The sequence below is a fragment of the Mus caroli genome, chromosome X (genome assembly GCF_900094665.2).
Source record: "Mus caroli chromosome X, CAROLI_EIJ_v1.1, whole genome shotgun sequence".
Classification (NCBI taxonomy): domain Eukaryota; kingdom Metazoa; phylum Chordata; class Mammalia; order Rodentia; family Muridae; genus Mus; species Mus caroli.
Window position 1 is genome coordinate 132,293,929 of NC_034589.1, and position 13,909 is coordinate 132,307,837.

At 39.5% G+C, this 13,909-nt stretch overlaps 1 protein-coding gene across 3 annotated transcripts in view; it reads right to left on the reverse strand.

Moving 5' to 3' along the window:
• The window catches only part of Dcx (doublecortin), a 77,739-nt gene that overhangs the window by 23,533 nt on the left and 40,297 nt on the right, over positions 1–13,909 (reverse strand). The gene's annotated exons all lie outside the window — the stretch shown is intronic.

Below are 13,909 nucleotides of genomic sequence, written 5' to 3' on the forward strand. Positions count from 1 at the left end.
GCAGTAAGCAACATGTTGCACTTTTTAAAAGAAAATGTTTATATTAATAACATCATCTCCTACCCAAGATCTCTTCAATCTCTTGTTTCCCCACCCAAGATGATTATAAGCCTTATACAAAAAGAGAGATGCTTAAACATTACCTCTTACTGGCTAAGCTTTCCAATCATCTATGAGATGCCATGGGAAGGGAGACTGGCAGGTTGCCAGGGTCACTAGGATTAAGCTTCATCCTAATTATGAGCCGCATCCTCATCAAACACACCCATGTCCATTGGCAGTCAGAGTGTCTATCCTTCATTAATTTACCACACAATCACATAATACCAATTAGAGTTACTATTGATTAAATGTTTACTCTGAGATAGGACTTAGATTGGCTGGAGTATTTCCAAATCTGTCATCTCATTTCTGACTCAGAAAACACTATTGTATTCACTATTTTAGAGATGAGAAACCTGAGAGTCAGAGGTAGTCCAGGTAAAAAGCAATATATATAAGCAGACAGATCTACCCAATGTGCCTTTAACCACCAGTAATATGGAAACCTTCATAGATTGTGGAAACTGGGAGACAGAGGAATAAGACTCACAGATATCACAGAGATCACATTCTAATAGCATGATACACGATGAAACAGAGCATGTTTCAACTTAGTTTCAAGGACAAGAGAACATAGAGGTGTCATGGAAACTGTTGATCAACAATCATATTTAAGTGACCCAGACTCTGGATGACAAGGTTAGTTTGATGGATATTCTTCATGTGGTCTGGGAATCAAGTCCAATAAAAGACTTGGTCAGTTAAATGCTTTGACCTCTACTCTAGGTCACCTGCCAAAGGCTTTAGTCACTGGGTCAATAAAGTCTGGAACTTTTACCTTTTAGATACCAAATGGATCTGCATTGTTTTCTTAATTGCACCTACCTTCATTTTTATTCCTGAGTGAGGAATGTCTCACCCTTGAATTCCACTTGTTATCTCCAGCAATTAGCATTTTCTTTCAAGACCCCAGTGTGCTTTCAGGGATAGTCCATACCACTGGACAAAAGACCAGGCCCATCCCTCCCTCTGAATTTCCTTATGGATCCTGATAATGAGTTTGTGGCCTAGTAAGAATTTAACCTTGGTTGTTTCTGATTGGACTAAATAATAAGAAGAGAGGAAGTAGAAACATTAAAAGAATTTTAATGGATATAAAATGAAAATTAGAAGGAAGAATCAGTTGTGGATGGGAACAAACATGAACATTCAGAGACTGAAAAGTAAAGTAATGACAAATGTCTAAACATTCAGACATTGATTTTTCACAGGGCTATCGTAATTGTTAAAAATATAATATTGAATAGATGATTTTTCTTCCCAGTTACATGCCATGATGTCTTATTCTAGGATAGCAAAGCAGTAGAGATTTCTAGAGTACTTGCTGTTACAACATCCCCATTCTCCCTCAAACTCAAGTCTCTCCACCTCATCTCAGGCTTAGCAAAAAGCTTTTGGCGAGCCCTCCCTTTGGGGATCTTAGAAGAAAGGCAACATTCCCTATGTCTTTGACAAATTCACAATGGTGTTCTGGCTTCAGACACATTCATGGTGCAATACAGCTGTTCAGCATCAGGTTTCTTGTGTGATCTTGCTCCCTATTTTACTGGCTTCAAAACAGACAAACACATCTTGCATGTGTGGATACCAAGTTTTTCAAAACTACTTTCGATGTTGAGACTACGCAGCCCCCATCTTTGTTATATGATGAGAAAATAAAACATTTTCCATCTTTAAGACATGAGGATCTCAAGACACAAAGAGTCAAAGCTTCCCAAGGATACACAGTTGGCTCATGAAAGAGTTGGGACTAGCACTTAGACATCCTGCTTCAATTCAGAACAAAATAATTCAACTGCTTGGCTGAGCATGACTCCCTAAAACTCTAGACAGGAGACTCTAGTCTCATTCCATGTCCAATACTCACTAGACTGTCATGTTGAAAAGCAAAGTTTCATTGTTACCTATATTTTTAATCCATGGACAAGAAAATTGTTGCCCATTAGTAAACACTGAGTATATGGTCAAAGAGAGGGACAGGAGAGGAAAGAATTTTAAGAAGAGAAAGGAGAATGAAAGAAAAGAAAAAGAAAACAATAATGGGGCATAAGAAACAAATCTTAAATCATTGATGCCTGCTTTTTAGATTTTTCTGGTGATACTATGACACCAATTCTACCTTGACTTATACTTTAAACACATCACTGTTATTTTCTAATTAGCTCTCTGAGGCCATCATTTTTAGATGAAAGTGACAAGCGTGGTAACAGAATACTCATTGTGACATCACACCATCCTTGAAGAATAAAGGTCTTGCTGACATCAGCTCACTCTAAGCTCTCTCAAGGAGAGAATACATAAGCATGCATGACACCTACCTTTATAATTTATCAACCACCAGCACAAAATCAGTAAAATTGACTCACATTAACATTGAACTATTACCTCATGCTTAAAAAAAAGCGGGTATAAAGAGAGGGAGGGTAGATGGGTGTACATTAGCATGAACAATATATTATTTGGATGGTCCAGTATCAAGTGCAGAAATGGAGGTAACAAATCACTGTGTGGAAGCAGTGTGAGTTTATTAGCTGTAAATGGAAAATTCTCCATGTGACTTGATTTAGGGTTGATTAGATTCTCTATCCATATATTACAGATAATGGCTATTCTTGCATGTGCCTGCTGTTACTATATTCTATAATTCACTTACCTAACTCTTCAGAAAGAAACGTTCTTCAGGAAGATTTACAAATCTATGAGACATACTTTTGGCATGTGTAATATTTTTAGTGAAAGCTCAACTCCCCCATATTGATCATTAAGCACATTCTTAGGAAAAGGGAGTATGTGAGAAATACCGAGACAAACAATAAAAGGCTCCTGTCTTCACAGCTGACAGACTAATAAGCACGTGTGAACTCCACAAATAATTAGAATACAACGCAGGCTGTGGTTAGCACTGCTGTAGAGGCAGAGAGTCAGAGGAAGCATGGAAGACAAAGAAAACAGCAAAAATAAAGATCACTGTGGCCTCCCACAATCATTTATATACATGGCATGAAAGTAAAAGTGAGACTATCTAGGACCCGTGGGGGAGGGGGGGGTGATGACAAACATGTTCAGAGTACACGATAAGCTGAAATCAAATGTGATTATGAAACTCATGAGTGGATATTTGTCAATAACATGTTTTATACATGACAGGGAAGACAACTCACAAAGTCAGTCTTGAGGCACAGACAAGATACAGGTTGATGGAAACAGGGGATGGTCTAGGTAGAGGTAGCTATGGGAACAAAGGGCAAGAGGCAGGAGTATGCCATTTTCTTAAAAGCCTTAAAGAAAGAGAGCTACCTCTAATTGGCTATAGTAATCGATTTTATCCCTCCCAAAATGCTGCACAGCATAAATGCCCAAATCCGTATGCTAACCTGCTGTGCAGACAAAACATCCAATTAATTGCCTCCTGGTAGAATTCAGGGTGAAGGGAAGGGCAAAGAGTGTCGTCAGCGCATCTATAGGGAGGACTCGCCCCAGTGGTGAAGGAAAAGGGAACCCTTGTGGTATAGCAGACAAACCACATTGATTTCCTAGTCTTGCCAACAAAGTGCCATAGCCATAGAGTGTGGCTGGCAAGCTTTGCAAAGTGAGTTAATGAAAGTGAGTTAATGAAAGATCCAGTAAACATTACCAGTGAGCCTTTCTTGAAGTTACTGCCACTTTCATTCTGGAACACTTCCTGCCTGCCAGTTCTGGACTGACTCCAGTCAGGGGCTGACCCCAACTTGGCTTCATAAGCTATGCAAGGTTGCTAGGTGACCCTGGTTTTCTTATCAAACTCTTTTTTTTTTCTTGCGGTTATCTTCAAGTTTTGCTTGGGTTTTTTTCCACAACAACATATGGGGGTGGGCAGTGCAAGCAGCTTCTTAATTCTACAGTGACTTTTATTTGGCACAGATCTTTTTACTCAGTATCTGCACTCCCCTCAAGCCTTTGGGGAAATAAAAACAATGAGTCTTGTATTTCTACAATGCTTTTTTTTTTTTCCTGTTTTTGAAACCTTTCTAGGACGGAGACTATTTGGGAAAAGAAAAGCACTTAGTAAAGAAGGTGGTGAAGAAGGAAAAGATGGTCATGGGGATTGAATGTGGCCAACGAATATTAAATACTCATATAAAAATATTGTAATACTTGCTCCAGGACCATTTGCTAATAAAAAAGTAAATCGAAAGCTTTTTTTTTTTTTTACATTGATTCTATGCTATATTCTTTTTCCCACCACTAATTTTCCTCCCACCCCAATGCAATCAGGAATCCATCTACATCCGGCTCTGGCAAGACTGCTCTTGCCAAGATCAACAACTACTTGCATGTTGTCCAATCCAATTCCACTTTCTAGCCTCATCTTAACACCGCAGCATGAATGGTCATCAGGTGTATAAGTCTTCCCTGGACACTTTGCCTTCACATGATCTTATTCTACCTGGAAACTTTATTTCAGTTCTTTAACCAATTCATAATGAAGTCATTTTTGCTATGTTTCTGATAGTTCTAATATCTGAAGTCTAAATATGCTGTCTCTTTGAATTCCCTCTTATGGTGATTCGTTTCTTTGTGTGCTTACTGCATTTTGTTGTGAGTTTATGTCTGGGTGATTTAAATCATTTGGAATCCTTGGGAAGCCTAGTTTGGAGAAAGTTATAAGACTCAAAGGTTGGATTTTTTTGTATTTTTATTTTTTTATTAGATATTTTCTTTATTTAAATTTCAAATGCTATCCCGAAAGTTCCCTGTACCCTTTCCCCGCCCTGCTCCCCTATCCACCCATTCCCACTTCTTGGCCCTGGCATTTCCCTATACTGGGGTATATAAAGTTTGCAAGACCAAGGGACCTCTCTTCCCAATGTGTTGGATTTTTTAAGTCAACTTCTGTGTTGGTTTTGCAATCACTTGCTTAAAAACAATGTAACCCTTGTCTCAGTAAAAGCCCTTCTCTTGAAGCACCCTACACCTTCCATGGATTGTTTTCTTTTCTCCCTCTTTCAACTACATCCTGAGTACTGTCCATGTCTCCTACTTCCCTTGCTTAACCTCATGGTGGTGGTCGGTTTTAGTTTGTGGCTCATCCCATGGCCTTAGAAAACAATCTTGACATGCTGACTGTGATGTTGATACCTACCTCCTCCTATTTATACCATTCTCTGGCAATTCTCAACCCTTCTATGGTGCTTATTCCCATGGCAAGTAATATCAGACCAACTCCCTCTGATCCACCAACCCTAAAGCGCAATAGGTCTCAGTCTTTGACTCAACAACTTGTCCTCAGAAGATCTTTTCACAGGTACTTGGGTAGTAAGATACTGTGAGAGACTTTCGGAATAGAGGAATATATTGTATGTAAGGTCAACTTATTTTTCCACTAGTCTTCTTAATCAAATAGCCAGCAGTGACTCAGTTTACTCCAATCTTGAATGTCTTCAAGACTGAAATCTAAGAAGTCAGAACTCAACTGAGATATTGACACTCAAATTCATCCTTTGTTCATTCTTTCCAGTCATTATGTTGGCTTGGTGAAACGCCACAGTTGTTCTGTATAGCTTTTGCTAACTTGCACTTGTTAATCAATTGCACATCCATTACCCGGTTTGGTTCATTAGCCCCACCCCTTTTAATACAAAAACTGGGGCCCATGAAAGTTAAGTGATCTTTATGGGTCATATTTCTAGTTAATGACCCAACTGATATGAGAACTTGATGTAACTTATTCCACTCTGACACAGAGTGCCTAAGACATGCAGCAAAGGCCCCTGCCACCTTAGACAGGGAAACCCTGGGTAGGGAAAGACAGAAGGAGAGTTGGGATAGCACTGGTTTAAGAAAGAGGAAGCACAAAGAGGAGACTGGGAGAAAAAAAGACATTCTACTATATTTTACCAGGAGCTGGTTTATGATTTAATAACCTGATCTTAAGTAATGCCAGCCTCTTGGAAACCTGGTAACCCCTCACTACTGAGGGGTGTTTTTCCCGTAGTTTTCCTTTGCCACTTTTCCCAACATTCTGTATCAGTTCCCACTGGAGGCCTCTCAGGCTTGAGAACAGCTGCAGAGGTGCTGGAGTTAGGCTGTTGAGTCCATGCCCAGGACTGACACCTGCCCTTCCATGGGGCCCTGGGGACAAGTTGGCTCAGAAAAACAGGGACGAGACAGAACTCCATTCATCAGAGAGAACTGGGGTGGAAAAACCCTGCCTGATCCCTTGGCACCATTAAACTCTTAGATTGGCCCTGGGCCCATACAATTTCAGGTTCTATTTAGTAAGGTGAATTAAAAATGAAGGAGCGCATTTGAAGAACTGATTGCAATAATCTATTGCATGTAACAGTTATCTGTTGCTGCCTGTGATCACGGCATGGTAAAGGCAAAGTTGTAAAATCTAATAGAGTAAAAAAATATCTATTTTTTTTTAAAGAAAGCTACATTGAAAGTGAATATTTGCCTCTGGCTCACTGCTTTCTCTCTGGACCTAGCTTCCTCTCCTGTAAAGTAATGATGCTGAACTGTCAAGGTTTATGCTTTCTTCCTGTCACAAATCCTTTGGAGAATTTGACAAAATCTATGGCTTCTCCCAAAGCGGGGAAAATGTGCCTAGATAGTTCTGTTTCAGTATAACTGGGACTGTGGTGGGGGGAAGGGTTGTAAAGAATGTCCCTGAAGCCCATCTCGAGATTCTGAGAGTCTCTGGACTGGTGGATTTCCGAGGACTCTTCTAGCTCTGACAGTATGAAACATTCCAGGTTGGACACAGTTAATGAGCAGATACACTCTAGCCAGAATGCTGGCAGCTGTTGTGGAATCACAGAGGCTTAACTGTACCCCCCTTCCCAGGCTTCCTGAGACTCCATTCCAAGGGAAGCAAAAGGATATAAGCTCATTCTCTGCAAACTAAGTCCAAGGGAAGCAAAGGAGTGCAAACTGATTTACAGCAACGCGGAGACCTGAGTGTGCCTCAGGCTATTGCCTCCCAGGTTGCTAGAGTTTAACAAGGATCTGAACTTTGCAGGAATGAGTAGACAGGAGAATCATAGCCTCTAAAGATTTTTCATCACTGATTTTGGATAGTACAAAAAAAAAAAAAAAGCATGACTGTTCAATTGGTAAAAGGTATAGAAGGCTACCAGTAATGTGCTGAGACTTTTCTTAGGAGCTTCTCAGTGTGTCCAGAGAACATACAATGACCATAAACCTGCTGCATTTCCTTACATATTATCTTCTCCTTTGCAACTTTGGATTTTGTTCTCCCTGCCCTAAAATGTCAAGGGAGAAACAAATCAAAAAGTTCTGTAGGATTTTCAGTCAAGGTTTCTGTGCAAAAATCTATGAAACAGAGAGTGGATACCCTAAGTAGAGTTTAGCAAAGAGGACAGATTGCAGAAGTGGAGAAAGAATACACAGAAATCGGAGGAGATACTGTGGTATCACAGAAACATCAGCAGTGAGCTCCATTACCAGTCTTAGACCTAAAGAAAAAGGAGCAGCTGCCAGAACTCAGAGAGGAGGGGGGAATGTCAGTTGTATGAAGAGGACTCACTGTCACGAGTCGTGACCTTTAGTAGAGATAGCTAGCGACCTCTCAGGCAGGGTGCCAGGGGATAGATAGCCTAATTTCACTAAGTTTTTTCCTCCTGGCTTACGCTCAGCTGGCCAAGCACCACTGTAATCAGAAAGGGAGCCTCCTCATTAGGTTCAGCTTACAAGGTCATGTAGCAGTGAAGAATAGGGCAGAGTGGAGAATGTGCCTGGAGGGGAAGTCTTGGAGCATGTGTGTACTATTGTAGAAAGGAGGAAGGAATTGTTGTGCCCTGAAACAGAGAAGCAGTGTGGATGGCACCTCAACAATATTAATATTGTTTTACAGATGCTCTTCTCACCTCTTCTATATTCCAGGTTATAACAATTCCTTCCCTGCTTTTTTTTTTTTTTTCAACCATGGCTCATATAGTCACTAAACTGCCTTGGCCAAGGTTTCTCTCCCATTTCTTCTTCCCTGGCCTTTGGATATGTCATTTGATCCATTTTTCCCCTTCCAGTATAAAGGATACTGTTAAATGAAAGTGGTAAAGAAAGGGGAATGGAGAAATGGCAGGTAAACAACAAGAACTTAGAGTGTATTCATATGCTTTAGAATGCAGTTACCAAGAAGCAAAAGATTGCTCACAGTTGTCCTCAATTTAGATGTAAACCATATGGTCGTCAAAACTCCACACCAGGAGCAGAAGCACACAAGCATTTGCACTTGAGTGGCATATAAGGAAATTCTGGCAGTTCCATTAACTGTAATGGAGGTGGTGAGCCAACGTGAGAGAACACTTCCAAAGAATGAGGTGTGAGGCATCTATTCTTATTATTCCGAGTTTGCTGCTTGGAGAATGATTTCGAAATGGTGAATCCTAAAAGCCACAAGGCCAAGTGTAGAGCTTCTAGGGCAGTGACATTGGTCGAGCATTGTGGTCATAATAAGTTGGGGTGTGCCATTTGTGAAAGCTGTGCATGCCACAGAGTATACCACACTTCACAGAGCATCTCCCTACAGATGTTCCTATTGTCTGTTGCTATGTACTTTTTGACCCTTGGCCTTACCTCAAACCCAGTAAAAGCTTATTTCCTAGTTTCCAACTGCTTTACTGGTTAATGACTCAACCCTCCTCGGTCTGGGTTTTGGAACCTCTTCTAGTCTAGGCATCCTTCTAAGATTCATGGTTTTACTACAAGCCTGTTTTCCTCATTCCATTGAGAGACCAATAGGGCTTGGGGGTTGATAATTACACTGACGCTGGTTCCCCCTGAATCTCTGTGAAGAAGGTGTCAGTTCGAGGAAAGAAAAAAGTCAGTGAATTTGTACAAGACAGACAGACAGATGGGGAATGGAGGTGAGAGTGCGGGGGGAGAGTGGGGGGTGTTGGGGAGCACAGCAAGCTGTCAGTTGACCATAAACAGAAGCAGAGAGGTGTCCTACACCACAGCAGTTTAGAGCTAGGTAAGCAACTATTTTCACATTTTAAGAAAGCTGGGAGTAGATGTTAAGGCAATGTCTAGTTTTGCTATGTTTCAAGTGTCAGTCTCATGTGCCTAGAAAGTGGAATAAATGAAGGATCTTCCAACAATTCCCCAAAGAATTAATATGACGGTTCTAGAACTAACTGCTGTTTCCCTAACAAACCTCTCTTCCAGAATCGTGAAGCATGGGAGGTTCAATCATACACTACAGTGTGATTAGGGACAAGTGATTTAAGTGAGACCTCTCAGATTCTTTATTTGGTAAAGGATGCAAATGCACTTTGACTCTCTGTGGGTTTTTAGTTTTGTTTTTCAGATTAGAACACAAAGAGGTATTTCCTATGGCTATACCTTTAAAACAATCAATATTTTTTGAGACAAGCTATTACAGCTACTTCACAACACACAGGCATCAAGGGAAGCATGTGAAGTAGCTCCTATTTTAGAGGAGGGAGAAAAGAGGAGGGAGGAAAAAAGAGGGAGGAAAGAGGAGGGAGGAAAGAGGAGGGAGGGAGGAACGAAATGCGCAAGGAGAACTCACAAGCAAAAGACATCTGCTTTATTTCTCTTTGTTCCTATGGAGCATCTGACTTTCCTACTTAGTAGTACTTAAAAAACTATTATTTTATAAATTATACAGATAAGGATCACCATTGAATTATGAACATACTTCTAACATACTTCAGAGTTAATCACATAGTCAAAAATTTATTCTCAATTTGTTCATTTATTGAATAGATTCTATTTAGTGCTCAAGATGCTTCACTCCCTCACTATTAGGAAACTGTTAACTCACTGTTAGGAAGATGATAGTAACCTTTAGGAAAGAATAAAGAAAGAAATGGTCCCTATCTTCCAAGGATCCCTTTCTCTGGATTGTTCTCATTTGACTTGCTGCTTTTACAATGAAATCCTCGTCTTGTCTATAACCTACATTTAGTCTTCCAAAAATTAAAATTTGGACACTGCTTATGGAATCATCCAAACTGCTTGACTGTTCCAAGTTTTGACTCAAAGCAGTTACTTTTCGAGCCATTTAAGATTGTGTACTTACACACTTGAATTTGTCCTCAAGAGAGGATCTAGGCAAAATGCATTGGCAATGACCAAGGACTGGTTGCTAAGAAAGGGTTAGTTGGCTGTAGAATACTGATAAGCTCGTTCACCCTCAAGTGTTTGGTCATTGTCCTGTCTAAGCAACCTCAGACCCCTGGACAGGATGCAGACCCCCATGGAGGACCAGAACTGAACCTGATGTAATGACATTTCATGTCACCTAACATCTGGAAAAAGATATTAAAGAGCAACTACTGTTCTTTACCCTTTGCCTTCAGAACTGTTTCCACTTCTTTGAGATCATCTTCACATTCTTTCAGTCTAATGAGCCAAATTCATTTAAATTTCAGAAATTTTCAAATGTTTGAGGAATTATGGCTAATGCCAATACTAAGAGTTTCTCTAACAACTGTCGAAAAGGCCTTGGGACACCTAAGAGTGACAGTAAGTAAAAGTTCTGTATTCTCCCCCCTCACAAAAGGACCTTTCTTTTCTACCCTCTAATCCATTTTACCTCCCACACAGGGAAGCAAACCTAGTGGCAAGTTTCAGCAGGAATGCAAATTGAGGGATGTGTACAAGACAGAAATAGACTTCATAAAATGGCAACCAGTGTGATTGCCTGGAAGGCACTCAACTCAAACCTTTCCACTTTGAGCAAAGGAGTGTTGTTTACATTTGCCCCTTGAATGGGCTGCTAGGATCAGGCTTTCAGGCTGCTAGTCTGGCTTTTAGGCTTTTAGCAGCAAATCAACCCCTTAGAGAATCACAGCCTGTTTCTCAGTGAAGGACTTACCCAAATAAGTGGTAAGATCCATGTTGAAGGGACAAGAACCTTACTTAGCCAGACTGAAAGGAGATAATGCAATTTCTCAGTCTCAATAACAACCAGGCCTACCTCATTTTCTGCAGAACAACCCCACAATATTGGGTCAGGAGACAAGCTGCAGGCTTTTCAATTTTGTTTTCTTCACATTTACAGTAGACCAAGGGTCATTTAACTAACACATAGTTGCAACAGAGTTTGGATAAATTTCATTTTCCAGGCACTGGAGGCTAACCTTTTAAAAAAAAACTTCACTTGTATTTTGGTTTCAAATGTTGTCAAAGAAAATGCTTTAAAAAATAATCTGTCATTTTTTACTAAGGTAGAAAATATTTTAATCCTTGCAACATGTTTACTATTATGTCTCTGTATCCTCCTAATATGTAATATAGGACAGGACGCATAGTAGGTTCTCAAAAGATGTTATATTTAGGATTGCAATGAATTTGTACTTTTGAGGTATTTGTGTCTATTGTCTATATAGTTGGTGCCTCCTCCTTTAAAAAATATAATCATATGTATAATATAAAATTATATACTAAAAACATAATATGTAGAACATAAGCATATGTCCTAAGTATATTGATTATTAATATACTTTATTAATTTCTTTGAAATCATTTCCTGTTTTCTTATTATGTCAGTCATAAACCTTTCCTTCCTAGGACCTAATTGTAATCTCCAAGGCATCTGTGCATTTTTCTGGTCCCTTTTGTTCGAGGCTCTAGCCATCCAAGTTCAGCACAGAGGAATCAAAGTACATCAATGGGAACATGCAGCCAAAATAATAGGAAGGGAAGGAAGACAGGAGGGCCATCTGTAATGCTTGCTGGGCCATGGTTCAGAGAAAACGGCCTTCCTAGACTTAGCTCTCTTTTTACGCCAGGCCTCTGTCAATAACACATTTATTGGCCATCCTGACTTTCAGCCTATGATTTGCCCAATTCAAATATACTTTTTCCAAGAAACAGCTCTCCTAGTTATGGCCCCTGACCATTACAAACAATGCTGTTGAAAGGTCCAAGTGAAAGAAGCCATTTTCTCCAAATGAGTCACCACCACCACCTGGAAAGTTCTTGGAAAATGGAAAAGAAGCCAGAAGGCTAAAGACAAGGAAATAGTGCCCTAATCTTTGCAAAAAAAAAAAAAAAAAAAAAAAAAAAAAAAAAAAAAGAAAGAAAGAAAAAAAGAAAGAAAGAAAGAATTATATAATCAATAATTATCTTAATGTTAATAACCAGAAAGGACAGAAAATTATTATTAGTGCATAGTTTGTAGCACTTGTTAGAAATTATTGTTAGTGGATACAAACAAGGATCAGAGCAAGGCACACCTAGCGACTTTTCTTTCAATAAAATGGCATATGGTTGTTGGAGGAAAGTCCATTGAGAAATATATTTTAATTACTTACCATGCTCTAGAGAAATACCTCCCCTTAATTTCAATCTTGGTCACTAAGTTCCTCCCATATGTCACAGTTTTTCTGAACATTCTACTTGCTTCATCAGCTCAGGGCCTGGGAGCAGAGTGAAGAGGACACTTAAGGAATTTACAGTGTCATAGAGGAAGTTTTCTTTGGTGTTATACTTCTGTGCTAGTATACAAATGGGACCTGTGTGCTCTGTTTCAAGACTTGGATCTCTTAGCTTAGGAAGTGACATTGGAAGCAATCCTCAAGAGTTGAGGACGAGTTTCCCAGGTAAAGAAGAAATGCTGTGAAGTATGAGACCACAACAGGTTTAGAAATCCTGTATCGATTATATATTTGTTGGTAAAGCAAAGAATTTTAGTACAACGAATTAACTGTAATTGAACAGCCCTGCCAAAAAATAAATAAACCATTGTATTACTGATGTTAGCTGGAAAAATAAAAAGCAAGACTTAGAAGTTTTACAAAGACAGGACAGATGGAGCAAAGTAAAAGATGCTTTCTGTCTCTCTAAATTCTGGACTACACTTAAAGTTCCACATTTATGTGTTCAAAATTCAGTTCTGTAAGATGGATTAAAATGATTACTAGCAGAAGCCCTTGGAAGCTAACTTATCTTCATGTTATCAAGAATCATCAAAGTAAGATGTTAATAGTGTGGGGTGGAACAACATAGTGAAAGGGACTCTGAAATGGGAGGAAGGAAACCAAACTTTATGTCTGTCTATTCTAATAAGTAACAGTATGGCTTGGGAATATCACTTTGCCTCTCTGGGGCTAACTCTGGGGACTCTGAAGATGTTCTCCAGATCCAGACGATTCCTTTTAGTCTGCTTCGTGGGACAAGGAGGGAGCTGAAATGAAGATTCTGTAATTTCTCATCCTTTTTTTTTTTTCTTTTCAATGATGGAAATCTTACTGTTAATAAGATTAAGAACTGGGATTCTGGCTAAGATCTCATTTTTAAAGTACTCTATTGCAATATATAATAGTTTGAAGCATTTTAATCTAACATTCTAGTCTTGGACATGTTGATTGAGTGTGTGCAAATTAATAAAATTAATTTCTATACAGTCCCCAATAGTTAGACTATCTGTGTTTTCTATATATTGAGAGGGGCATTCACAAAAAAATGAGTATGCCCAAGGAAAGATGGCTAAAGCGGGTAAACAACGTGGGGATCCATACTATGAATTTAAGGTTGTTTCTTCTGTAAAACAAAAGATGGGGCTTAGAGAGCAACCACTTTAAATATCTGAAGGGTGATCCTGTGAAAGAGGATTTGCATTGTTCTGTTAAAAACTTGAAAGGTGGCCTAGAACTAGTGGAGAAAAAAATTCTGAACAGATTTTGAGTGAATATAAGTATATCACAAAATAATGGGTTGCATGACCTTATTTAAGAAGATATATTGCCGGGCCGTTGGTGGCGCATGCCTTTAATCCCAGCACTCAGGAGGGAGAGGCAGGCAGATTTCTGAGTTCGAGGCCAGCCTGATC